General features: G+C 35.6%; 1 long non-coding RNA gene across 1 annotated transcript; it reads left to right on the top strand.

The window, feature by feature from the left end:
* The first annotated feature begins 26 nt into the window (after nt 1-26).
* LOC148944931 (uncharacterized) lies at nt 27-25,822 on the top strand. The gene is made up of 3 exons (XR_016142744.1): nt 27-51; nt 7,468-7,704; nt 25,634-25,822. It is a non-coding gene; the product is annotated as an uncharacterized LOC148944931 (long non-coding RNA).

Raw genomic sequence — 25,822 nt, 5'->3', positions numbered from 1 at the left:
TCTGGTGGCAACACTGGTAGTCCATCTTAAGCTGTGAGGAGTTATTGCAAGGTATTTTCAGTTATATTAATTTTTTTTAAATATTGAAAAAATCATATAGTATGTTGTATTGTATAATAAGTTTAATAGGCCTACACACTTGTATTTAGTGATTATACAAGAACAGGATCTACCTCCTTTACACTGCTGAAGAAGGATGACACGAGTATTGACGAGTAGTTGGTGCAAGTTATTATCAGGGACCTGATAATTCCCTGTCTATTGAACTTGGTAGATTATTTTATATTGGCAGGGATACCACTAGGTGGCTAATTTGACAGTGTATGTAGCCTAAATACAAATATTTTAATTGACGAACCAGTAGGCCTATTAAGCCTAGTTGTCCAGCTTGACATAAGAAAACATATTAAGAAAACTATTTTTACTGCATACCATGCATAATACTCAGAGTTAACGCGGTATACAGTGGGAGAGCCTGTATATTCACTATTTTCATTTTTTCTAAGACATTCTTGAATTTCTTAGGATGTGTATATTCATAGAATATATCCCCTCACCCCCTAATGTGCAAATATATAGGCCTACCTAGAATTGCATCCCCAAACCAAATAGGCCTACACATTCATTTGTGTCACTAATGAACTTTACTTCCATATTAGCCATAGCCTATGGTGGTTATCTGTTTCCAATCATCATGTTTATTTCCCATACATTGCACCCTATCCCCCCCCCCATGGTGGGTGGTCTAGGCTAGGACCTAGGGGCGTCAGTAAAATTTGAATTTCTTAGGGCTTGTATATTAGGGCTGTTTTTTTACTAATCAATGTGCTTAAATCTTAAATCTTTTGTCAGTTAATGTACACATTTTTCATCATTCTGCTCTGATGAGTGGTCTGAGCACAGTGATAAGTAGATCATCAAATTTCTCTCATCATTGTTATATATTGCAAAATCATTAAAATCAGTCAGCTGTTAGATATTAGAACAAATATGAGTTATAAAACAAAAATATTTTCAGACAGATATAAGATCTAAGTGCTACAACATTGGCCTATTCATCGACTATAGACCGCCACCGCCGAAGGGTGACACCTCTACAGCTTAGTTAAGCCTCAATAGCACGTAAAACAAACGGGTATTCAAACCATCACTTTATTCGTATATATGACATCGGGTGGATGTCTGGTTCCAATCATCTTGGTTGTTCTCCCTACAGTGCACCCTATTCCCCCCCCCCATGGTCCAAGATGAAGGACAAATTCATTTCCAATAGAAATGCTTATTATATTCATAATCAGCATAAAAAAAGGCATCAAATGGTGTATTCACTTTATTCCTAACTCAATAATATGATTTTGTAGATATTGACCAATTCTGCTCTGATGAGTGGTCTGAGCACAATGATGAGTATATCATCAAAGTTCTCTCATCATTGTTCTATATAGCAAAATCATTAACATCAGTCAGCTGTTAGATCTTAGAACAAAGATGAGTTATAAAACAAAAATCTTTGCAGAAAGATTTAAGATCTTAGTGCTACAAAATGGGCCTATTCATAGAATATATACCCCCCCCCCCGAATGGGCAAACCGCTTACGCTTCGTGCCTAGTCCATAACACTAAACACAAACTTTTAAACCACACTTGAGAGCATACGTATATTATCAAGAGGTGGTATTTTTGTGAACAGTGCTCTTGTTGTTGCGCCCTCGATTGCACCCTATTCCCCCCCCCCAGGGTCCAAGATGAAGGACATATTTTCATAATAAAAATTATAGATAATCTATTTTTTACCAAAAGCGGCCTATCTTGGAAAGTGGTTATTTTAGGAGCATTTAAATTTCAAAAGGAAATCCAAGGCCCAAAACACCCTGAAAGTATTGTATAGCTAGTCTACTGTTTTAACCTTATTCTAATCTCTTATGTCCTAGTAAGTTCTCTCCGTGACTAACACCTTGTCATCTTCTATCATTTTTTTTTGGTGTTTAATTTGATATCAACTGTATTTAAATTGACTTTTAAGTCATTTCAAAATTTTTTTCAAAATGTTCTGAATATGAAAATAATAAATTTTCACTTTAACTCTGATAATCTGTGCCTATATCACAGCTGTGTGCAAAGTTTTGTTAAAATCTATCAAATTTTTCAAAATATCAGAAACATTCATGACGATCAACTTCTGAAGAATCAACTTTACTCAACCATCCTGTCGCATTTGAATTACATGCAATCCAGGTTTAGGTGTACATGTATGGCCCGTCCATTACATAAAGAGACATGTTAAGAAAACAATTCTTCTTTCATAAAATGCAAATTAATCCTAGTTAACTTATTTTCCAGGGGAGGGACCTTTAACCTCACTATTTCCCTTGTTTCTTGAAAATTGTTTATTAAACAAACACCTAAGGGCTGTCTAGCTAATATAACCTTAACCTAGGATTTGTCAATATTTGCCTATTTATATTATTTTGGTAGACAACAGTGATTGTTTAACTTTCATATATAGATTATTTGAGAACAGATAAATCCAGTCAAATCTGTTTATTTTTCACAGTTTTACCTTAAATTACCTTAAATCGCACTTGCTAGCGATATGGACGAGTCCAGTGTACGCCAGTTAGTGATGATAGGGCCGCGGGACATCATCTTCATCCCATTGCGTGAGCCATAGTTTGGTTTCCCATTCCTTATCGAGATTGGCTTTGAAACTGTCAATGGATGGTGAAAAATTTTGTTTAAAGAAATTGTACAACACTGAAAGAAGTAATGATAAAGATTTTCCCCCTGCAAAATATGTCAACTAGAATTATTTTGCATATTAAGAAATAAGATTTTTTTTTCTTAACATGGCTCCTTGTGTAATGGAATGGTCATACATATACACCCATTTTAATTTAGCCTAGTTTTAAAGCATAGTGAGCCATATGTGCAGTTCTGGGATGTTGACATGCTACTCAATATCCCTACATAGTAACTAGAGCATTCTACATTTATGAATAAAATAGCTGTCTCAAAGTTTAGAGTAGATGTTTCAACATTGAATAGGCTTGGGAGGAGGGCTACTTGCACTCTAATGTCTTTTGACTTTTAGAAAGAGCACTATAACTTTTAATTTCTAATCAAATTAGCTCTGTTAAAAGTTTCAATTATATTTCTAGCTGGTCTATCTGCAGGTCTTTGAAGCCTCATAAATTTGGATTGAGTGAAGTTGTAGTAAAGCTAAAAATAGTTTTCTTGTTCTTCAGTTAAGCAGAAGACCTGCTTTGCAAGGTTTCACTTTCATACCACAAAGATTTTTAATGTTGTCAAAGGTCACTGCTCTCTAAAGAGAGTAGAGATTGAGGTAGGTACATCAAAATACCCTCCTGGGACATACTTGAGTCTGTAGACCCATTCCTGAAGGTTTCATTTTCCTAACTTAACTGCTTATATAATAACCTACTTGCTTATTTTGTTCCTAGAAGTAAATTATTTTACTTTACCCCCTCCTGATGTGCAAATATATAGCACAAATTATATAGATTATAGTCAATCCATTCTCCTGTAATCTGTTGCAGTTAATATTACTTCTTTGTTTGCTATTAAATCAATTCAAATAAACATCAGCCTAACTTTGGCAAAATTTCTAAGACTTTCAAAATCTGCAGAAATAGGCCTACTTAAAAGGTAAATTATGGTTTTGAATTTGATGATAAAAAGTCCATCTAGAATTATTCAATAATCAGTAAGTTTTGTAGAATTTCAGATAGGAAATGGGACCTTCTGGATCCAGGGACCTTGCAAACATGAAAAAGCATACATTTGTAGGTATTAGATCACTACAAGAACTAAGCAAATGATTTAATCATCAATAAAGAAAGATTAACAAAAAACCCCTGTTTTGTCAACATTCTTGATCTACATTACATACCATATTACCTTTCAGGGGATATATGATCACATGTGCTTTTGTCGTTTACTCTGGACAAATATCAAACTTTCTTTTTGCTCTTAGTTTCCCCCCTTAACCTGCCTTGCTTGTTCTGCTTCTATTCCTAACTCTTTCTTTTCCTCTTGTTTTGCTATTTAGCCTATTGTACAAAGCTTATTTTAATAATTTTCCATACAATTTGTAGTCCTACAAAAAAACATAATCCCAATATTGTCCCTCTCCCAGATTGTTGGCATCATCTCTTAAATACTTCTTCCTTGTATAATTTTTGATTTATGTATTTATACATTCTACTCATTTCTTTTTTTAATCTTTTTGTTTCTAAATCTTTTAATTTTGTAATAATCTTTACATTTTAAATCTTATTTAATTTTTTAATCTTTCTTAATCTATTAAGTACATACAGGACAATTTGGTTTCATTTTTGGGTGTCACAAGATGTGTTGCCAGCCAGGTGTGTTTGAGGGCTAAAAGGGGTGGGTGGCTCTGACAGTGTAAGCTCTGGAATTTAAACCCATTCAGTAGTGGCACCCAGATGTATGACTAGTCTTCACTAGCCATTACCTGGACAGTTTAAAGTTGAGGCCATGGCACAACAGCAATTTAGGATGAGTGTGCCAGGTGGTAGAGGGTGACAAGTAGCAGTTTGCATATGTTTGCCATAACTTGGTGTTCACACCTAAGAGACCCTGCTGAATGATACTGGCTCATCCCACAGTGTATTCCATGACTTGCTGCTCCAATCATGGTCAACAGCAATCTTGAATCTGTCAGCTGATCTGGCTAACACGGTGGATTTGCCAAGTAAGTTCCACTGAGGAACAACACAATCAGTGAAGAAATTGAATTTTTCATGCTTTCTTCTAAACTTTTGATGCAATTTTATGGGGTTTCTTCATGTTTTGGTGTATTCACTGCAATCAAAAATGGGTTTAATGGTGTCACTGGCCATCATCTTAAATGCTAGGATGACATCTCTCCTTCCACAGGGTAGGCAGGTCAAGCTTTTCCAGTCAAAACTCATTAGAGATTTATTGTTTGGCCAAAGGGAGCTTTTTTGCTCTACACTGGATCTTCTGAAGTTTCTCCATGTCACACTTAAAATGCAGGTTGGCAACCAACATGCCAAACTCAAGATGGGGACAAAATTGGGCTGTGTAAAGCTTCTTGATAACTTTTGGTTGGTGTTTTGTCAGAAAATTTTTGATCCGACCAAGGTTGTGGTTGGCTTTGGCTGCTTGATTCCTTCAGTGGTTAAGAAATTTAAAATTATTGTCAATTTAAATATAAAAAAAAAGAATTTTAGATAGCTTTTTTTTGAAGAAATTTTCCAAGGAAAAGTAAAGAGCCAAATTACAACAGAGACAATCTGCTACAAAGCAAAATAACATTTCATGCATAAAACAAAGATTATTTTATATCAATGAATTAAAGGAAACGCAACATAAGCATAGATTAAAACAAATAATGAAACATACTAGAAATATCTATCAATGAATAAAAAACCAGAAATGACCAGAAATTGCAATAAATAATTTAAAATTAACAGAGTTAAATTATGTTTTAACTTTATAATTTTTGTAAATCAAATAATATTAACATTTTGATTACTAAATATCAGTATATGTATATTAAACTGACAATAGACAGTCATTTGTATTTTTTCAGTAAAGTGCAAATTTTGTTCTGGCCTTGGGAAGGCATAGGGTTTTGTGCACAACTTATGTTAATTTCGGCTTGTTTTGAGTTTGACTCGGTTATCTATTGTAATTTCTGTTTGTTTTGGATTTCATTTATTTATTGATGCTGATTTGTGGTAGTTTAATGCTTGGTAGATTATTTGATTTTATTTTTGCTTATTTTTTGTTTAATGGAGTTCTGTTTAGTGGAAAAAGTTTTTTTTTTAATTAATTAAACAAAGAGGTAGCTATTGGAAAGTACTTTTGTTTCTCCTGATATTGATTGCTATGTTGCTACTCTTAGACATTGACAATTGGGTCATGGAATGGACTATTACAGGGGTCGTTCCTTAATGTCAGGTTACGGTCTTGGTATCTTGTTTGCTTATTTGTTCTAGTCTGCTCTACCCCTTGCTAAAAAAAAATATTGTACCGTTTGCTGCGGATTGTGCGTCCTCTTCAGTATACAATTGGGGCTCTGGGAAGGATTTTAAAAAAATGTTGCACAAGATCTCAGGTCTGGCACGTGATTCCTTGGCTAGTGATTGAAGTCATGACAAAGCAGAAAATATTTTAAAAAGGCGAGAAACACCTAATCACTCTACAGTGTAAACTCTGGTCAGAAGTGAAAAAATCACTCCTGTCAAAGAAGAAAAAGAAACCAAGGGTAAAAACTGTTAGATCAAAAAAGGATTTCTTTTCCTAGAAATGGCATATTTACTACATACAGAATCTCGTCCTTCAGTCAACTCATCTCTAAATATTTTTTCTCCCCTCCTGGCATCTTTTTACCCTGTAAAGTTGATAGAAAAAAATACTGCTAGAGACAAATAACATGTATTTTTCTTTTCTGAACCCAGTCTGAAGATGCTGATGCAGTCAAATAGGCTAAAGTATCTGACTGTTCAGTACCAGGTTAAGGTAACACAGAGAAATAGTATAAAAATGCTGCTTTTTGGAGAAAAAAGGACTCTCAGACCAAAAAGAAGCTTTTAAAGGAAAAATAATATTAGGCTATTTGCATAATTTTGGGTCCCTATTAATTGTGTCACTACACTTGTCATAAACTATTGTGTAATATTTTTGTAGTACTAATACTAAATGTGTATAATTATAATACTAATTGTCTAAACTATGTACAATGCTGTAGTGGAGACATATACAACAGAAATCTTTTGAGTGGCTTCTGCTCTTAAAAAATGCTCTAGAACTCAGATTTAGGGTAAAAAAACGTAGCCTAAATTTGTACAAGTGTCTACTGTAAATGATCCCAGGAAAAAATAGCACAGTACATAAACATGGGAGACACATCACCTTATACTAGGTCAATGCTAATTTATTGACTAATTATTCCTTGTTGTAGTGTAACAACTTAATACAATGAATTTGCAGTAGAAGCATAATACTTTTACATGTTATAGCTTCTATGTTTTTCTCCAAGGCAGTACATGACCATGGAATTTCTTTTAGTATAGTTTGCTGAACTGTCTAAAAAAACCTTTTTGTGCAATATATTTCTGCTGGTTGTTTATTCATGTTTCTTCTGCTTGATGGCTGGCTTGCATTTCTTGCCTTATTTGGGAAAATACAGTCATTTCTAAATTCTGTGACAAATTTCAATTTCTGCGGTGTCTTAGAGTTGGGTTTAATAATACAATGTGGAATATTATTAAAGTAAATAAAATAGTCAGAAATGTACACAGGGACTGGGAAAGGGGTCTATACCCCTGAATTCATTCTGAAGCCCCCTCCATAAATGTTGGAAATAGTCCAAGAATGATTTTTTTTTTCTGATAAATCTTCTTTCTTTCATTATTCCATGATTACTGTTTGTTTGATTATTTCTATTTGTTTTAGATCGTGACGAATGTAGTGATTGCATACATTCTTTTATTCATTGGTGGTCTGTTTGGACTTCATCTGTTATACTTAGGAAGACTAAAACATATGGCCTGCTTTCTCACTACTTTCTGTGGATTTTTTGGCCTGTCTCTCATATATGACCTCTTCTATATGCCATACTATGTTCGAGAAGCCAACTTTTAAAAGGACTTTCAGAGGGAATGGCGCACATTGAAGGTTTCTAACCCAAAGGTAAGAGTCTTTATATGTCCATGGGTATGCCAAGATTACCTCTCACCCTCTGCATTATTTACCTAATATTATACAAAAGTCATTTCTCTGGCCAGTCTAGGCCTCATGCCTAGCATATAGTATATTGGAAAAGGTTAGATGATTTTCTAAAGCATTTAAAAACAATTTATATAGAAATAGAGATATAAGGAATACATTTATTGAACAAAAAAAAGACAAACAAAATACAAACTGCTAAGAAAGGCTGAAAAAAGTATCTATAAAGTATCTAAAAAGTTACTGTTCAACAAAAATTATGCACCTTGTTTTAAAATGGTGACGAAATTATGTTATAAATTATCATGGGGAACAAACTAGGAAGCTAATAGTTATATTTTAGGTTCTCTGTTTGATGCAGATACCCTCCCGCTTGTTCTCTATCCTACCCTTCTTTTTCAGGATTTAAAATCTGCAATTTTTCTCCATTTCTCATTTGCTATTTTGAATATTGTAAATTTTTACTTGGTTTCCAATTGTTTTTAGTAACACTAGTTTTTAGATTTAAAATAAAAGAGCCGTTGGAATTAGCTAGGATTAAGATAGATAATTTTTATCGTAAGTCTAAAATATTTTCTTTGTGCACAACCATTTCCCTTTTTTTTTAGAATTAGATAATTTTCGGTACTTTGTTGCTGTTTTTTACGTATTTTATTCAGTTTTTAGTAAGCATATTATAAATCAATCCTGTTTCATGTGTTGAAGTTTTTTTTGGGAATTTCATTTATGTATTTTATATGCTACTTGATTTTGAAATAAATAAATACTACAAAAATCAGTGGCCTAAATAAGCCGAACTGTATGTCTAGCCCAAAACGTCTCATAATGTGGTCATTCATATATCAAAATGTGTAACCCTGAAACTGAAGGGTAAAAACACAAACATTAACAAAATTGACATTAACACAAAAATGCACAGAATTTGACGTGTATCTGAATAGGGTTCAGAATGCTATTTTCTGCTGCAAAACCAAGAATTTCAGCCCGAAAAGCGCCGAAATGCTAAATAGCTGAAATTTCAGTAAGTATTGAAAGGGTTTTTAAATTGCCTCCCAGTTTTGGAAGCTAAACAGGTGCGCGGTTAGACACTTGTCCCTGATCATGCATGCAGTCCATAAAAATTGTATTGTTAATGTAGATCATTTATGCAATAAAACTAACAGTTATGCAGCATTACATAGTTGCACAGCAGCTCTTAGGGGAGATCTCTTCTCTCTGCCTCTTGCAGCTGGACCACGCGTTTTCTGCCTCACCTGGCATTCAAGACCGATGTTGCGTGGGAATTTTTTTAACCGTGAGTTCCCCAGACTCAAGGTGGTTGAACTCGCAGAGTTACACTGTAGTCCCCCACCCAATCCAAAGGATGTGCTACATCAAGACTCGGACCCTCGCCCGAAGGACATAGGATTATAAGTCCAGCAAGGCATCTACTCAGCTAGGGTGGCCCCCAAGGGAGCCGGCCCAGGGGATCCTATTAGGGCAGATTTCAGCGGATTGCTTTTTCTTTCTTTTTTTTGGAGGGGGGAGGGGTGGGTCCTAAGGCCTCAGGAAAATTTTAGACCCATATTTTCAAACTTGAGTGAGAGGTGCTTCAGATAAATTAAGTGGTATTCAGATTATTATGAGTTTAATCTCGTCTCCTTTAATTTAGAAGAAAATAGGTACTGATGAATTGAGGATTGAACGTGCAGTATGATTGCCAAGGGTATGGAAACTCTTTGTACTGCGGAAACGATAGTTTATATTGAAAAAGATCCTTTTATTTCGAAAAGATAATTCAATAAATAAGCCCTTTTTTCAGCATCGTCGTGTAAAAGTTGAAAGTAATATAAAGAATGGAGGCTGTGAGGTGTTAGTCTCCTTATATCTAGGATAACCCCAGATACGGAATTAAAAAAGAGAAAGGAAGTTTTTAAAGACAAGTTCTTTAAACGAAATAAAGAGCGATATTTCAACTTAAAGTCAATGGAATTTATCTCATATATAAGGGGGCTACCCCGCCCCTCAACCTCTGCCATTTACGCTATTGTGTCTGTACTTAGGGATTTCTTTCACCAGTACGTCAAGAACAGATGCTCGAAGACTGGGGCAGTGAAATGGAATAAAATGTATTTTCACACAGCACTAAAGAGTGGAATGGCTTATTGATGTGCAAGGGCTTCAAAAAACCAAATGTTTACTTCAAGTGTATAGACAAGCAATTGGTAAGTTAAACACTTTCAACTACCAAGTGGCTATATTTGCAGCATTCACAAATGGTCTCAGTTTAGCTGCAATAAAACTTAGGCATAAAGAGCAGGGGTTTAAGGGAGGAGGGGTGCAACTTTCCTTGTATACAAGATATTTTTAATGATAAAAGGGGGTGGGTCAAGATGCAAATTAAATCACCCATCCTTTTGCAGTCTTTGAGGTTAATTTTATTATTTAATGGCATAAAAAATACTTCCCAAGAAAACGATTTTAGTTAAATTTGTGTAATTTACTTTCATTCATTCAGTTTTTTTCAGTTGATTGTTTCAGTTGATCTCTTAAAACACAAATGGCAAAATAAAAAAATTTGGATTGTTAGGAAGTTGTTGTTTTTTTTGCTTCTTTTCGCCCTAATTATATAAATATTTCTCTATATGAGGTTTAGTAACAAATAAAACGTTAAAAGTTGCAAAATTAACCTCAAGGCGTCTATAAAATTAGATACAAACTTATTCTTGAAGTGGTTCATGTGTGTGTTTAATACTCATAAAATGTTAATAAATAATTAATATGTTCTGAGTCTAAGGCAAAGAGTATAAGAGTACAATAGAGTACAACTTAAAGATAGAGTACTTAATAGAGTACAACTAAAGTGTACTCTATAAAGAGTATAGAGTACAACTTATAAGAGTAGAAACGCGGTAGTGTCAACAAAATCACCAACGCCATCTAGCATTTGGCGTTTTTGGAATTCTGTCCATATAATAGTAAGGCAAGTTTAGTTTTATTAGTTTAGTTGTTTATTTTACACAACTACACAACCCATATTAATGTAGTAATAAGTGCCAGATCTCAGTTTCGGAAAAACAAAAACAACACAATTACCAACCTTGAAAAAATTCGAAGAAACCGTAAATACTAGATGGCATTGGTGATTTTTTGTCAACACTAGTGCCATTTTTCATATTTGCAAGTTACCCATACTCTTTAGCTCAGTGAACCCACACTTATTTTCTGAAAGGTTAGTAAGAAATTCTAAATCTATTCGTTTATCAAAATTCTTAGAGAAATCCGTAGTTTGTTCTTACACAAGGTCATGTTTTATATTTATCATTTTTGTATTATTTATGCCTCATTAATTTGTCTTTTTGAGACAAATTAATGAGGAATAATCCTCTGTTTAGTTTCTGCCTGTACTTGGTTTTGTGATGCAAGTTTTATAGGGATAGGTAAATAATGAATATAAATGCAAAAATGTTTCGGCTCAAAAACATTTTTTTTTAAGTAGCTCAAATTTTTGTACAAGAGAATCATCAATTTTTTCTATTCTTCTTATTGCCTCAAAATTCGACATAGTAGCAAGGTGCAATTGCCAGTGGTACTAATTTGACCAGTTCACGAAAATGTAGCTGCCATAGGACAGGGATTTTTCCAATTTTTTTCATGAAGATACGAAAAAGTTATTTCAGGATCTAGGGGGGGGGGGGCATTAGAATATTTTCTATATTGATAATGAAGTTACCAAAACACAATTTTTTTCCCCAATTCTGGGGGAGGAAATTTGCTGTGATTTTTTTTTTGTTATAGAATGAATAGAATAGAATTTTATTTTAAAAATTACTATCACAACATGATCGCCGAATTAGAATTTTACGTCCAAAAAAAGGCGTGACGTTCACGTCAAACATAATTTTTTTTGTACAAAATACATTAAAAAAAATTTAACACTTAGTTAAAAAGTCAAAATTAAAAATAAATAGAAAACAATAAAATTAATGAAAATACATAAAAAATATGATGAGTCAAAATTTAGAAGTTTTTGTTGTACATATTTACAAAACTAGGCATAAAACTTTTTGCTAACCGCTGATGGGCACAGCGTACCAGCTGAAGTTTCTCAACAGGCACTGCAGGCCTGCGCGGTAGTCGTTTTGTTATGGGTTGTGGGAGGCAAAGAATTTTGTGGTTTGGGCGGATCTTTTAAACTTTGTCAGTAGCTCTTCATAAGACATTTCTGCCTGCTTTGATACTATTATTAGAGCTCTTTCGAGCCTGGGACTTTGCTCAGTCGTCAGTCCAAAATGCCATACAGTAGCTGCATATTCCAGAATTGGGCTAATAAAAGATGTAAATATTCGGAGGAGGTTATCTGGAGGGGTGCCTTCTTTCGACATAAGCTTGAGCATATGTAGCCCAGTATTCCCCTTTTTTACTAGACTGGATGTGTTTGCTTCTCATTTTAAATCACTGGTAATAATAACTCTCTAGAGTTTAATCTTCCTTACTTTAAGAGAATCAGAGATAGTTGGCAGAAAATTTGGTTCAAAGAATTTTAAAATGAAATAGTTAAAATTGAAGATTTACTGTCATTAACTTTCATATTTGAACTGGAAGTTTTAGTCTTCAAGTTTTCAATTTAAATTTGAGCTTTTTAATGAATGTTTACAATCATTAGCGATATAATTGATCATAACTAGAAAAATAATAGGACCCAGAATGGTACCTTGAGGTACACCACAAAAAAAGGCTCGGGTTCAGAGAAAGACTTCTTATATTTTAAATTTTGGAACCTATTTATTAAAAAACTCTGTATCATTTTCGAAACAGCAACATTCACTCTAAAATCAATTAAAAGCTTAGAAATTAAAATGTTATGATCAATCAAAAGGAAACCCTTTTTAAAATCAATTGTTATTAAGTTTAGCCATTTACCAGGCTCATCAACATGCTTAAAAATAAAATGTAAAAGACTGACTAGATAATGTGATGTTGATGTATTCTTTCTGTTACCTTACTGATGAGGATCAAGGAGGGGTCAACTTCAGCTTTTAGCCAATTTGCTACAAAACTTTCGTATATTTTGCTGAACAAGGGAGGTCAAAGTAATTGACCTCACACCATCGAAATAAAGTTCGGTATCTTTTTTAGGGATTGGAGTAACATGCCCTGTTTTCCATATTTGTGGGTAAACTGAAGAAGTTCAAATGCAATTAAAATTTTGCGTTGGTGGCTTAGTCAATTTGTTAGGAAATGCTTTTATAAGTTCAATCGGATTATCTATGGGAGTTGTACTAATTCCTTTAAGTTTCTTTATTTTACTTAAAAATTTGATCCACAGAAATAGTAGTTAAACGTTCGCCATCATGTGGAATTTTCTGATACTCTTGGTTCGTTTTATTTACATCAAGAGGCAGCAAAGACTGAAGTATTCTGGTCAAATGACCATTTAACTGGCTACCAACTGTTTCATCTTTAGAATTTAAGCAAAAATCAACAGCAGTGGGGGATTCTCCCACAATTCGCTCCATTTCCTTACACTGCGTGCTAGGCTGTAATTCAAAAAGATAGTCAATTTTTTTGTGGTAATGCTGAGCCACCGCTGTTTTTGGCATTTTACATTCTTTGTTGCGGAGCACATTAGCGTATCCTATTTTCCCTTCTTTCCTTAGTTGAATTTTATACTGAATCAAATCTTTAATTTCTGGGGTTATGTAAGGACGATCTGTGTTGCACCGCTTGAACGTTTTCTCAGGAAAGAATTCTTCACATTATTTTCTTAATTTACCTTGCAAAAATTTAGCTTTTTCACCAGAGGACTCTAAACTTTCTACCTCATCCCAGGACTCGGATGTAATCCAATTTCCAAATCCTAAGAGACCCCTGTCCGAAAGAGGTCACCAGGAAATTTTCTCAATGGCATATTTTACTTTATACGAAGGCAGCGGAGTCCACTTTATCATGTAGTGGTAGCTAACCCCCAACGGGAGGTAGGTCTTGAGGTTCATTATAATATTCTGACAAATTTGTGCAAATTACGTCGAGTTTAGTTTTACCTTTAATAGTCACATGACTCCTTTCACGTCATCAGAAATATACACAGCACTAAAACGTTTGAAGAACAACAAAGGGGCAGGTATATGTGGAATATCTGCTGAGCTCCTGAAGTATGCCTGACTGGTGATGCTACATTGGCTTCATATGCTGTTTTCTGCGGTTTGGTGCATAGAATGGATCCCGAAGGACTGGCAAGCTGGTATTATCCTGCCCTTATGGAAGAGAAAGTGGAGCAAGAGCATCTGTTCAAACTAGAGAGGCATAACGCTACTTTCAGTGCCTGGAAAGCTCGTTGCTATGACCCTGCTGGATAGATGCACGAGTATTCTCAGAAGAAAGAGGAGAGTCCAGCAGGCGGGGTTTATGCCCGGGAGATCCACTGTCGAACAAATCTTTACCATGCGCCAGTTAATTGAGAAGACGAAGGAATTCCGGAGGAAAGCTTATGTAGCCTTTGTGGAGTTCAAGGCTGCTTTTGACTCGGTGGATCGCGACTCACTCTGGCTGATACTGCGACCAACTCGTCTATCAGACAAATACTGCAAGTTGTTTGACAAGCTTTACGAAAAGACCGTGGGTTGCATCCAAGTCAACGGCAAACGGAGCATGACATTCGGCATCAAAACCAGTATACGACAAGGGTGTGCCGTCGCCCCGGAACTGTTGAATTGCCAGATAGACCATGTCATGACACGAACAACAAATCGCCTGCCCTTTGGTCTGCAGTTTGGAGATCGCGTTCTGACGGACGCTGACTTCGCAGATGATCTTGGTCTCGTTGCTGACTCGATCGACCAGTTGACTAACACTCTGGAAGTCCTGCAGGAAGAGGCAGCAAAAGTGGGGCTGAAAATAAACTGGCTTAAGACGAAGATAATGGCAACTGAGCCTCCAAGCCCAGTCTCGCCCCGTGAGAACATAACTGTTTGCGCAGCTCCTGTTGAAGTTGTAAAGAACTTCACTTATCTTGGCTCCGTACTGTCTAATGACGGTTCTATAGAGGAAGAGGTGTGCAGTCGAGTTTCAAAAGCCTCGTCTATCGTCGAAGGCTCTACAATCTCTGGAGGATGCCACATATATCTAGGCACACGAAAGTGCGAATTTATAATGCATTCGTAAGCTTGGCCCTCTTCTGGTCGGTAGAAACCTGGCCTATCAAATCAAAAATCTTCAGCGCGGTCGATGTCGGCAAGAAAAAACAACTCCACTAGATTAAGGGACTCCGGTAGTACGATTTTGTAAGCAATGCAAGGTTGCTCGCACTCACCTCCCAAGTGCCATTCTCCGTCCAAATAGCGCACCGTACTCTCAGATGGTTCGGACACCTCCTGCGTACGCCGACGGCAACCCCAGCCCGAAAAGTCTACGATTTTTATGCTAAAGCTGGTCATGCGTGGTCTCGCCCGAGGGGCAGACCTCAGATAAGGTGGAAGGATAGTCTCAAGAAATTCCTGGACATGGCTAACATTGCTATTGACGAGGCCCTATTATTATCAGAATACCGGTCAGCCTGGAGAAGCAGAGTTGCGACGCTCTCTACTCTGCCCCCAACGCGGCAGGAGCCTTAAGTCAAGTTTAATAGTCAGAAACTTTACTATTTGCTTGAGTCCTTGACTTCTGAGAAAACTTTCAATTCTTAGACCATTCTTATCACCAGTAACGCAAATTCCAACATTCGGGTACTTAGAAGTAATAAAATCAATACACGAAGCTAACTTTTCAGCCAAGACCTTTTTTTAGAAAGATGCTATACTAGGTGAGCAATAAAACACTCCAATAACAATACCAGTTACAGATCTCGGAAGCTTTTTTGGTCGAATCATAATCCAAATCATTTCATCATCGTCATCAATGTGGGGAATCTGCAGAAGCCGCGGCGCCAACTGCTCACGTACGAAACACGCTACGCCGCCACCTTTCTTACCTAACGGATGATTCTGATGTCTTAGTTCGATAAATTGTTTGTAACCTTGTATTGTAAGATGTTCAGGACTTTGTTTATGTACTTCTGTAACTGTAATAGCTCCGGTTACATGAACATAACACTCAAGTTTCCCCATTTTATCAACGTTGAGACTTTCCGCATTTAAAGTAAAAAAAGAAGGAAAATCAAAATGTGATTGAGGGACTTCTCTTTCAACACTTTTATGTTTGCTTGCTTTTGTCTGTTTTGGGAAAATCTGTTTAGGCGGGAGAGAGACTTCAGGTTCATCTCATTCAATAAGTAGGCTATCTGATTCATCATGAAGGGCTGCAAAATGGTTATGAGACGGAAACGTTGACCAAGGAGCAGAAAAATATATTAGCGTTCGTCTCACTATTTGAAGTTTTAGAAACTGCATGGAGCTATTACCTGTGGATCGTTAGTGCCATCATTGTTACTTGCACTACTCTAGTTGTATTTCATTTTGAACAGAAGGTTTAAATAAATCATTGACATTAACACATCATAAAAATAAACCAATGTAATCAAAACACATGTTTTAACACAGGAGTATAGGACTTTCTTTCTTTTTGACACTAATATACGGTTAAACATTTGAAATTATTTCAATTTTATTGTCTTGGTATTTTGACTAAAATATATTAATTAAGAAGATTTGATTATTTTATTTTTTCACTATAATTTTATTGTATTGAATAAGCAGAAAGAGAAAGCACCCTTTTAAGTTAATGCTTAATTTACTTAATTTCAACAAATAATAAACTTAATTTAATTGAGCTAATGATTTAACTTGAATTTAACTAATTTACTCAATTAATACTTACTTCATTTTTGTGGTTTGTTTTAATCAAGATTAGTTAAATTAGTATGTCTGAGCAGAAGTGTTAGAAGACAGAAGTTTATTTTGTTGAGAATATACATGTTTAACAGTATGTTAATTCTAACAGTATATTTAACAGTATATTCAATTTAAGTTTCACTCGTTTTAAGATTTATTTATTCATTTAAATTAATATATATTGTATGTTTGTTCGCATTGATTGTTATTTAATTTCTGTTCGTTTTAAGTTTCATTTATACTTTAATAGCAAAATATTTGTTTTCGTTTTAAGTTTGATTTTCATATTCAATTTAAGCGTTACTCGCTTTAAAATATATTTATTCATTTACATTATTACTTGTTGTATGTCTTTTGCTATGATTGTTTATTTAATTTCTTTTCGTTTTGGGTTTCATTTATTCTTTAATGGTAATTTCTGTTCGTGTTTATTTTTAATTTTAAAATGTATTTTTATATCCCGTTCTTAATTTTAAAATTTCCTTTAATTTTATTTTAAAAAATTATTTTTATGATAGTTTTTTAATTAATTTTTTTTCGTTTTTTATCGCAAAAAATTTCAAGTTTTTATGGCATGGAGGGGGGGGGGTGCTTACTGTCCGAATATTCTTGACTTTAAAAAACGGATATAGAATTTTCAATTTAAATCGAATGAGGCTTTTTTCAAAGTATATACGATTACCTCTTTGATAAAAACCTTATATATGAACAATAGACAGCTTGCATAACTTTTGGACAGCGATTGACAACAATGAATGGATTGAAAAAATAGCTCCAATAAGGGGGTTTAGACCATTTCACTTGCTGACACAAAGGGATCACGACTGTTTGGAATTGACCTTAATAGGATTTTGTGTGCCAAAGCAATTTTACATCTATCTCAGGGTATGTATTTTAACCTCATAATTGGATAATTATAATAGATTTCCTATGTGTTCTTCCCATACAAAACCCCTTCCCATAAGTTAAAAACCCTCTTTAATAAGTTATGCCCCACGGCATAACTTACAACACCTACCCCCAGGCCCTGGTGGGCTGTTTTGACACCGGAGTTTTTTGTTATCAGAACTTTGAACTATTTTGACAAAATGTCTATCTCAAAATATTTATCTGATGCATTTAGGGCGTGGAGGAGAGCGGGGGGGCTAGTCACCCTCCAATCTCTTTTGACTCTTAAAAAGTGAACTAGAACTTTCAATTTTCAGTCAAATGAGACCTTTCCAAAGTTTATACGAGCTTTAATAAGTTATGCCCCAGGGCATTACTTACAACGCCTACTCCCGGGCCCTGGTGGGCTGTGTCGACACCGGAGTTTTTTGTTGACATAACTTTGAACTATTTTAAGAAAATGCTAATCTAAAAATTTTTACCTGCGGCATTTAGAGCGTGGAGGAGAGGGGGGGGGGGGCTAGCCACCCTCCAAACACATTTGAATCTTAAAAATTGAACTATAAATTTCAATTTTCAGTCAAATGAGACCTCTCCAAAGTTTATACAAGCATCCCTTCCATAAGAAATAATGGGAAGGATTCGGAGAATTCTTAAAGTAAAACCCTTGCCCCGAGAGCTATGGGGGAGTTGTTATCCTCAAATACCTAATGTCCAGGCCCTAACACTCCGTTTAATAAACGGGCGGTCTCAAAATTTTGATTGGATGAGTTTTGGGGACTGATGGGCGGGAAAAAGGGGCTATTTGCCTTCCAATCATTTTCGTGACATTTTATTTAAGAAAAAAATTAAAAAGTCTTCAATTGGCTTTATATTTGATAGTCGATTCATTAAAATTATTATTTTTAGATGGATGCGAGACTATTATAATAATTCTGTTAAAAAAAATTTTGTATAGGCTTTGTTGTTGTTTTTTTTTTTGGGGGGGGGGGTATTTCTTTTTTTATTGCTGCATATAAACGCTTCCAAGTTTGTGGACTCTGTTTTACCTATACTTTTAATTATAGTATTTTAAACATGATAATTCTTAAAAAAAAATCATCTTAAAAAAAAAAATACAGTGCTTTGACCTCCTTTTAAACTTTTTTTTAACATTACTTATTTACAGCTAAGTCAGAAGATTTCCATTAGATTATGATTTAATAGGTAATTTATTCCCAATGAGTTTTTATATAGGCCAAATCAAAACTATGCTATTAATTTGATTTAAACTACTTTGTACATTTTTCACCGTTTTGTTTCTTGATGCAGATACATTTTTCTAAGTTTCTGCACCTGGTTTTATCAAAATTTTCAATTAATATAAGCTATTATGTATTATAATCAATTCGCACCCTAATCAATACCTTGCTCTTAAAGCTAAAGTTCGAATTTTGTTCCAATTCTTTAAAAATGACCCCTTAATCACAAAGGCCGTTAATTAGAATTAATAGCTCTTATGAAAGTACTAAAAAATCTTTGGCTTAAAGAGCGAGGTATTGACTAGGGGGTGAGCCCAATCATATACGTAATATTTTATGTTCGTTTTAAGTTTTGATTTTGCTCCTTACTTTCAGTTGAAAATCTTGTTTTTTTTTTAATTTAATTTCTAATCTTTTTCTTTAATAATGATTGGAAATCCGACGCCCCCTGCATTGCAATGTCCCTTCCCCCATGAAAACTTACTTCATGGAAAGGTACTCCCATATAACCCCTGACCAACTCCCCCCACCTCCCCGGAAAAATTCCCCCTGAACACGTCTGTACACTTCCCAATAACCAATACTATATGTTAACATTGGGTAAAGTTCATAACTTTCAGCCCTCCCGCCGGGGACTCCGGGGGACACGTTAAAATTAACAGAGATTATCACAAACAATTATAGGCCTAACAAAATTTTTAAATCCTAAGTTTCCAAAACTTCAAAAAACAAGTATTATATGATATACAGTCTATGTACTTTCATTAATTCTTTAGTGATCTTGGTTAATATGGTTATTTTCTTTTTTTTTTTTTTTATATATGACAAATGAAAACACAATGCTTGAAATGACACTATCCTTTAGCAGACTTAGGGGTACTAGCCCTTGGCCTGTTTTTGGTAATTTATGTTTGTTTTTTGTATAGCCTTAATTGATTATTTATCATAATTTTTGGTCATTTTGGGTGTGAGTTTTTCTTTGATAATGATATCTGTTTGTTTTGATTTTGAATTATTGCTTGAGTCTCTTTCTGCTTGACTTTTGTTTACATAGCCCTTCACTTTTTGCAGAAAAATTTCACTTTTTTGAAATCCCTATTGAAATAACCTGTTATTCTCTTGGTTACTTTTCTGTGAAAAACTGTTTTTTGAAAAAAAAAATCTCTAATTTTTTACCAAAGCAGAAGGTTTGAAAAAAAGAAAATAAAATCTTCTTTAAAAAAAAAATTTAACAAAAAGGGACCTTCTCAGCCACAGGCTATCCTGCTGTTACAGCTTCTCCAGTCAAGAGCTCTAATTACATTTCATCTTCCTTGATGGCTCATTTTTAACTGCATTTCAATTGGGTATAAATATCAACTTAATAAATTTTTAGTCAACTTTTGTACTTACTCTATAGGGGAGTGGCCCTTAGGCATTCATTAAAAAAGGACTATTGCAATTTGCAGTTAGAAATTGGAAGTCTGTCATGAGAACCTTCATTAAAGGAACATATACTTTTGACCAAATAATTGAATAGAATGGTTTTAAAGTGTTTACATCAGGGCTTTTTCATTGGAGGTCAAACCCAATGCATTCACAACTTGTCCTTATAGCCATTAAAGAAGAGAATTTTTTGTTAATTTGTAAATAAGCGGAATTAAAATTTAAAGACAAACATATATTACTATGTGTATGAGGGGTACACGCCCCCTTCCACCTTTTAATCCCCTGCTCTTTTTACTTAAATTTCATGTGAGCTCTACTAAGCCAAAAACGTGTAAAATAAACAAACTTTTGCATACAGACCAGCAAGGTCTGCATAGGGCAGGTGCTAATCTCCTGATGCTCTGCCCTTGGCCAGGTGCTATGTGTTGTTGGAGCCAAACCACCTGACACTTCCCATTATTAATAAAAGAAAAACAAAGTTTTTCTAAGTAAAGAAAAGAGCAAAGTTGCCAAACTAAAATTAATACTTCACCTTAATAATTTACATTGATAAAACTAGTGCACAAATGAACCAACTGATAGTATTTCCCTATGTTCATATAATTATAGAAAACTAGTGCTTTACTGAAAACAGAAAACAATTAGGAGTTTTGGTACAGTAGAAGCAAACTGACTAAGAATATTTTATTGAAGGAAATACAGCATTTTAGGATGGTTGATTTGTTTTATTTATTTTTTCCCCAGTTAATTTGGTATCACTTCTGCACAATGAGCTCAGTCCAATGATTGAATCTCGTTTTGGCTCTTAAGGACATTTCATGATTAGTTTGTACACGTCAATCTTGATAGTATTAGAACTATAGACTTGCTTTAGTATTTGTATCAACACTTGAAATATTCCATTGTATAGAGAGAAACAGCTGGATTTTGGGAGTTCATATTATAGTTTATTTGTTTTACATTTTGAGTGACACTAAAGAGTGTTTTTTACAGTTTAAAATTGTATATTTCTCACTATTGATGTTATAGCCGTTGATAACAAAATGTTACCTGATAAATCAATCCATTATCTGTTTCTACAATAGCCATGGCATGATGCCCGCAATTACTTTATTTTCTTTACAATTAGCCATGGCTAATTATAGAAAAAGCCAGTTTTAAAGTAAGAGAGGGAATTATAAGCAAAATTGATCATCTTTGCAATGAGGGGATGACATCGTTTGCTAGTTGGTGTACCTATTATATACTTTTGCTCTATTTAAGGGTGCTAAAAACTTGGTTGCATGTATGGTCTCTCTCTTTCTCTCTCTCTCTCTCTCTCTTTATCTCTCTCTCTTTTGTCTCTCTCTCTCTCTCCTTTGTCTCTCTCTCTCTCTTTCTTTCTCTCTCTCTCTCTCTCTCTCTCTCTCTCTCTCTTTCTTTCTTTCTTTCTTTCATTCTATCTCTCTGTCCTCTCTCTAAAGTTTTACAAGGATCCCTTCTATAAAAACCATATTTGCCCCCTTTTTATATGATCATTAAAAGATTTTTAACAAAATGGCTACCTCAAAATTTTTATTGGATGTATTTGGAGAAACAGGGCATGGGGGGGGGGCTAATTTCCCTCTGATCACTTTTTACTTTTAAAAAGGGCACTAGAATCTCGATTTCCAGTTGAATGAGCCCCTTTTGAAGTTTATACAACGACCCCTTGTATATGAAGTGTCACTGAAAAAAATGGATTGGGGGGGGGTGCTAGTATCCTCCAATCACTTGACTCTTAAATAGTGAATAACAACTTTCAAGTTCCAATCAAATGAGCTCATTTGTATTACAACCAGCTTTTGCTATTTCCCAATGTAATAATCGTTTTTGTTGCAATTTCAATTTTAATCCCTTTATGAACCCACAAAGATGATACCTTTTTTTCTTATTTCAGATACGGCTAACATACCTCTGTGAGAGTTACTCTTGTTATACTGAATCAAATCTTTAATTTCTGGGGTTATGTAAGGACGATCTGTGTTGCACCGCTTGAACGTTTTCTCAGGAAAGCATTCTTCACATTATTTTCTTCATTTACCTTGCAAAAATTTTGCTTTTTCACCAGAGGACTCTAAATTTTCTACCTCATCCCAGGACTCGAATGTAATCCAATTTCCAAATCCTAAGAGACCCCTTTCCGAAAGAGGTCACCAGGAAATTTTCTCAATGGCATATTTTACTTTATACGAAGGCAGCGGAGTCCACTTTATCATGTAGTGGTTTAACCCCCAACGGGAGGTAGGTCTTGAGGTTCATTATAATATTCTGAAAAATTTGTGCAAATTACGTCGAGTTTAGTTTTACCTTTAATAGTCACATGACTCCTTTCACGTCATCAGAAATCTACACAGCAGTAAAATGTTTGAAGAACAACAAAGCGGCAGGCGTATGTGGAATATCTGCTGAGCTCCTGAACTATGCCTGACCGGCGATGCTACTTTGGCTCCATATGCTGTTTTCTGTGGTTTGGCGCACAGAATGGATCCCGAAGGACTGGCAAGCTGGTATAATCCTGCCCTTATGGAAGAGAAAGTGGAGCAAGAGCATCTGCTCGAACTAGAGAGGCATAAAGCTACTTTCAGTGCCTGGAAAGCTCGTTGCGGTGACCCTGCTGGATAGATGCACAAGTATCCTCGGAAGAAAGAGGAGAGTCCAGCAGGTGGGGCTTATGCCCGGGAGATCAACTGTCGAACACATCTTCACCATGCGCCAGTTAATTGAGAAGACAAAGGAATTCAGGAGGAAAGCATATGTAACCTTTGTAGAGTTTAAGGTTGTATTTGAATTGATGTATTACGACTCATTCTGACTGATCCTTTGATCAACTGTTCTACTGGACAAATACTGCAAGATGTTTGAAAGGCCTTACGAAAAGACTATGAGTTTCGTTAAAGTCAACGGCAAAAGGAGCACGACATTCGGAATCAAAACCGGTGTACGACAAGGGTGTGCCGCCGCCCCGCAACGGTTCAATTGCGTGATACTCGTGTCCATGTCACCTAACACGAACAACAAATCGCCCGCCCTTTTGTCTGCAGTTTGGAAATCGCGTTCTGACGGACGCTGACTTCGCAGGTGATCTTGGTCTCGTTGCTGACTCGATCGACCAGTTGACTATCGCTCTGGAAGTCCTGCAGGAAGAGGCAGCAAAAGTGGGGCAGAAAATAAACTGGCTTAAGACGAAGATAATGGCAATTGAGCCCCCACGCCCAGTCTCGCCCCCTGAGAACATAACTGTTTGCGGAGCTCCTGTTGAGGTTGTAAAAAACTTCACTTATCTTGGCTCCGTGCTGTCTAATGACGGTTCTGTAGTGGAAGAGGTGTGCAGTCGAGTTTCAAAAGCCTCGTCTTTCGTCGGAAGGCTCCACAATCTCTGGAGAATGCCGCATATATCTAGGCGCACGAAGATACGAATTTATAATGCATCCGTAAGCTCGGTCCTCCTCTATGCAGCGGAAACCTGGCCTCTCAAATCAAGAATGATATACGTCTGCCAGACGAAACAGCTCCATCGGATTGAGGGACTTCGATGGGACGATTTTGTAAGCAACGCAAGGTTGCTCGCACTCACCTCCCAAGTGCCATTCTCCGTCCAAATAGTGCACCGTACTCTCAGATGGTTCGGACACCTCCTGTGTACGCCGACGGCCACCCCAGCCCGAATAATCTACGATTTTGACGCTAAAGCTCATGGGTGGTCTCGCCCGAGGGGCAGACCTCAGACAAGGTGGAAGGATAGCCTCAACAAATTCCTTGAGATAGCTAACATTGCTGTCGACGAGGCCCCACTGATGGCAGCAGACCGGTCAGCCTGGAGGAGCAGAGTTGCGACGCTCTCTACGCCGCCCCCAACGCGGCAGGAGCCTTAAGTCAAGTTTAATAGTCAGAAACTTTACTATTTGCTTGAGTCCTTGACTTCTGAGAAAACTTTCAATTCTTAGACCATTCTTATCACCAGTAACGCAAATTCCAACATTCGGGTACTTAGAAGTAATAAAATCAATACACGAAGCTAACTTTTCAGCCAAGACCTTTTTTTAGAAAGATGCTATACTAGGTGAGCAATAAAACACTCCAATAACAATACCAGTTACAGATCTCGGAAGCTTTTTTGGTCGAATCATAATCCAAATTATTTCATATCGTCATCAGTATGGGGAATCTGCAGAACCCGCGGTGCCAACTGCCCACGTATGAAACACGCTACGCCGCCACCTTTCTTACCCAACGGATGATTCTGATGTCTTAGTTCGATAAATTGTTTGTAACCTTGTATTGTAAGATGTTCAGGACTTTGTTTGTGTACTTCTGTAACTGTAATAATATCAGCTCCGGTTACATGAACATAACACTCAAGTTCCCCCATTTTATCAACGTTGAGACTTTCCGCATTTAAAGTAAAAAAAGAAGGAAAATCAAAATATGATTGAGGGACTTCTTTTTCAACACTTTTACGTTTGCTTTCTTTTGTCTGTTTTGGGCACAGTTTATATAATTAGCAGTATGATCATTCTCTATCTCTCCCATTATAAAAACCCGGACAGGGGTGCGAGTGCTCCGGAGAACGTTTTGGCAGATATAAACATGTTAGACATGCTAGACAGTTTCCGACTGTTTCCATCAAAGTGCATTGAAACAAACGGAAATAAAACTAATGCAGAAACAGGCTAAACAAGCTAAGGCAGAAATAAGTGGGAGGAGCTTTTTGTTCACGAAGACCAGAAATGATCTGCGATAAGCTTACTGGTATATTCTGTCTACTTTGGTTTTGGGAAAATCTATTTAGGCGGGAGAGAGACTTCAGGTTCATCTCATTCAATAAGTAGGCTATCTGATTCATCATGAAGGGCTGCAAAATGGTTATGAGACGGAAACGTTGACCAAGGAGCAGAAAAATATATTAGCGTTCGTCTCACTATTTGAAGTTTTAGAAACTCTGCATGGAGCTATTACCTTTGGATCGTTAATGCCATCATTGTTACTTGCACTACTCTAGTTGTATTTCATTTTGAACAGAAGGTTTAAATAAATCATTGACATTAACACATCATAAAAATAAACCAATGTAATCAAAACACATGTTCAACACAGGAGTATAGGACTTTCTTTCTTTTTGACACTAATATACGGTTAAACTTTTGAAATTATTTCAATTTTATTGTCTTGATATTTTGACTAAAATATATTAATTAAGAAGATTTGATTATTTTATTTTTTCACTATAATTTTATTGTATTGAATAAGCAGAAAGAGAAAGCACCCTTTTAAGTTAATGCTTAATTTACTTAATTTCAACAAATAATAAACTTAATTTAATTGAGCTAATGATTTAACTTGAATTTAACTAATTTACTCAATTAATACTTACTTCATTTTTGTGGTTTGTTTTAATCAAGATTAGTTAAATTAGTATGTCTGAGCAGAAGTGTTAGAAGACAAAAGTTTATTTTGTTGACAATATACATGTTTAACAGTATGTTAATCTATGTGTATGTCATTTTCCAGGGATATACACTGTTGGTAACATCGGGCTTCAAGAAAGCGGGCTAATGTTCCCAGTCGTTGGAGCATACATTCCAGCCATTTTGACAGGAGCACCTACTACTTCCTTGCCGCTTGTTCCCTTATTTTCTTGCGCGGGTCATCTTTTGTTTTCACGACGCTGGAGAAAAGAAAAGGTATCCGGATTTTCTT

The sequence above is a fragment of the Artemia sp. Qi Xiang Cuo genome, chromosome 13, assembly GCF_049724085.1.
Source record: "Artemia sp. Qi Xiang Cuo chromosome 13, ASM4972408v1, whole genome shotgun sequence".
NCBI lineage: Eukaryota > Metazoa > Arthropoda > Branchiopoda > Anostraca > Artemiidae > Artemia > Artemia sp. Qi Xiang Cuo.
The sequence above is the reverse complement of the archived record's forward strand: the minus strand, read 5'-3'. Positions and strand labels throughout refer to the sequence as shown.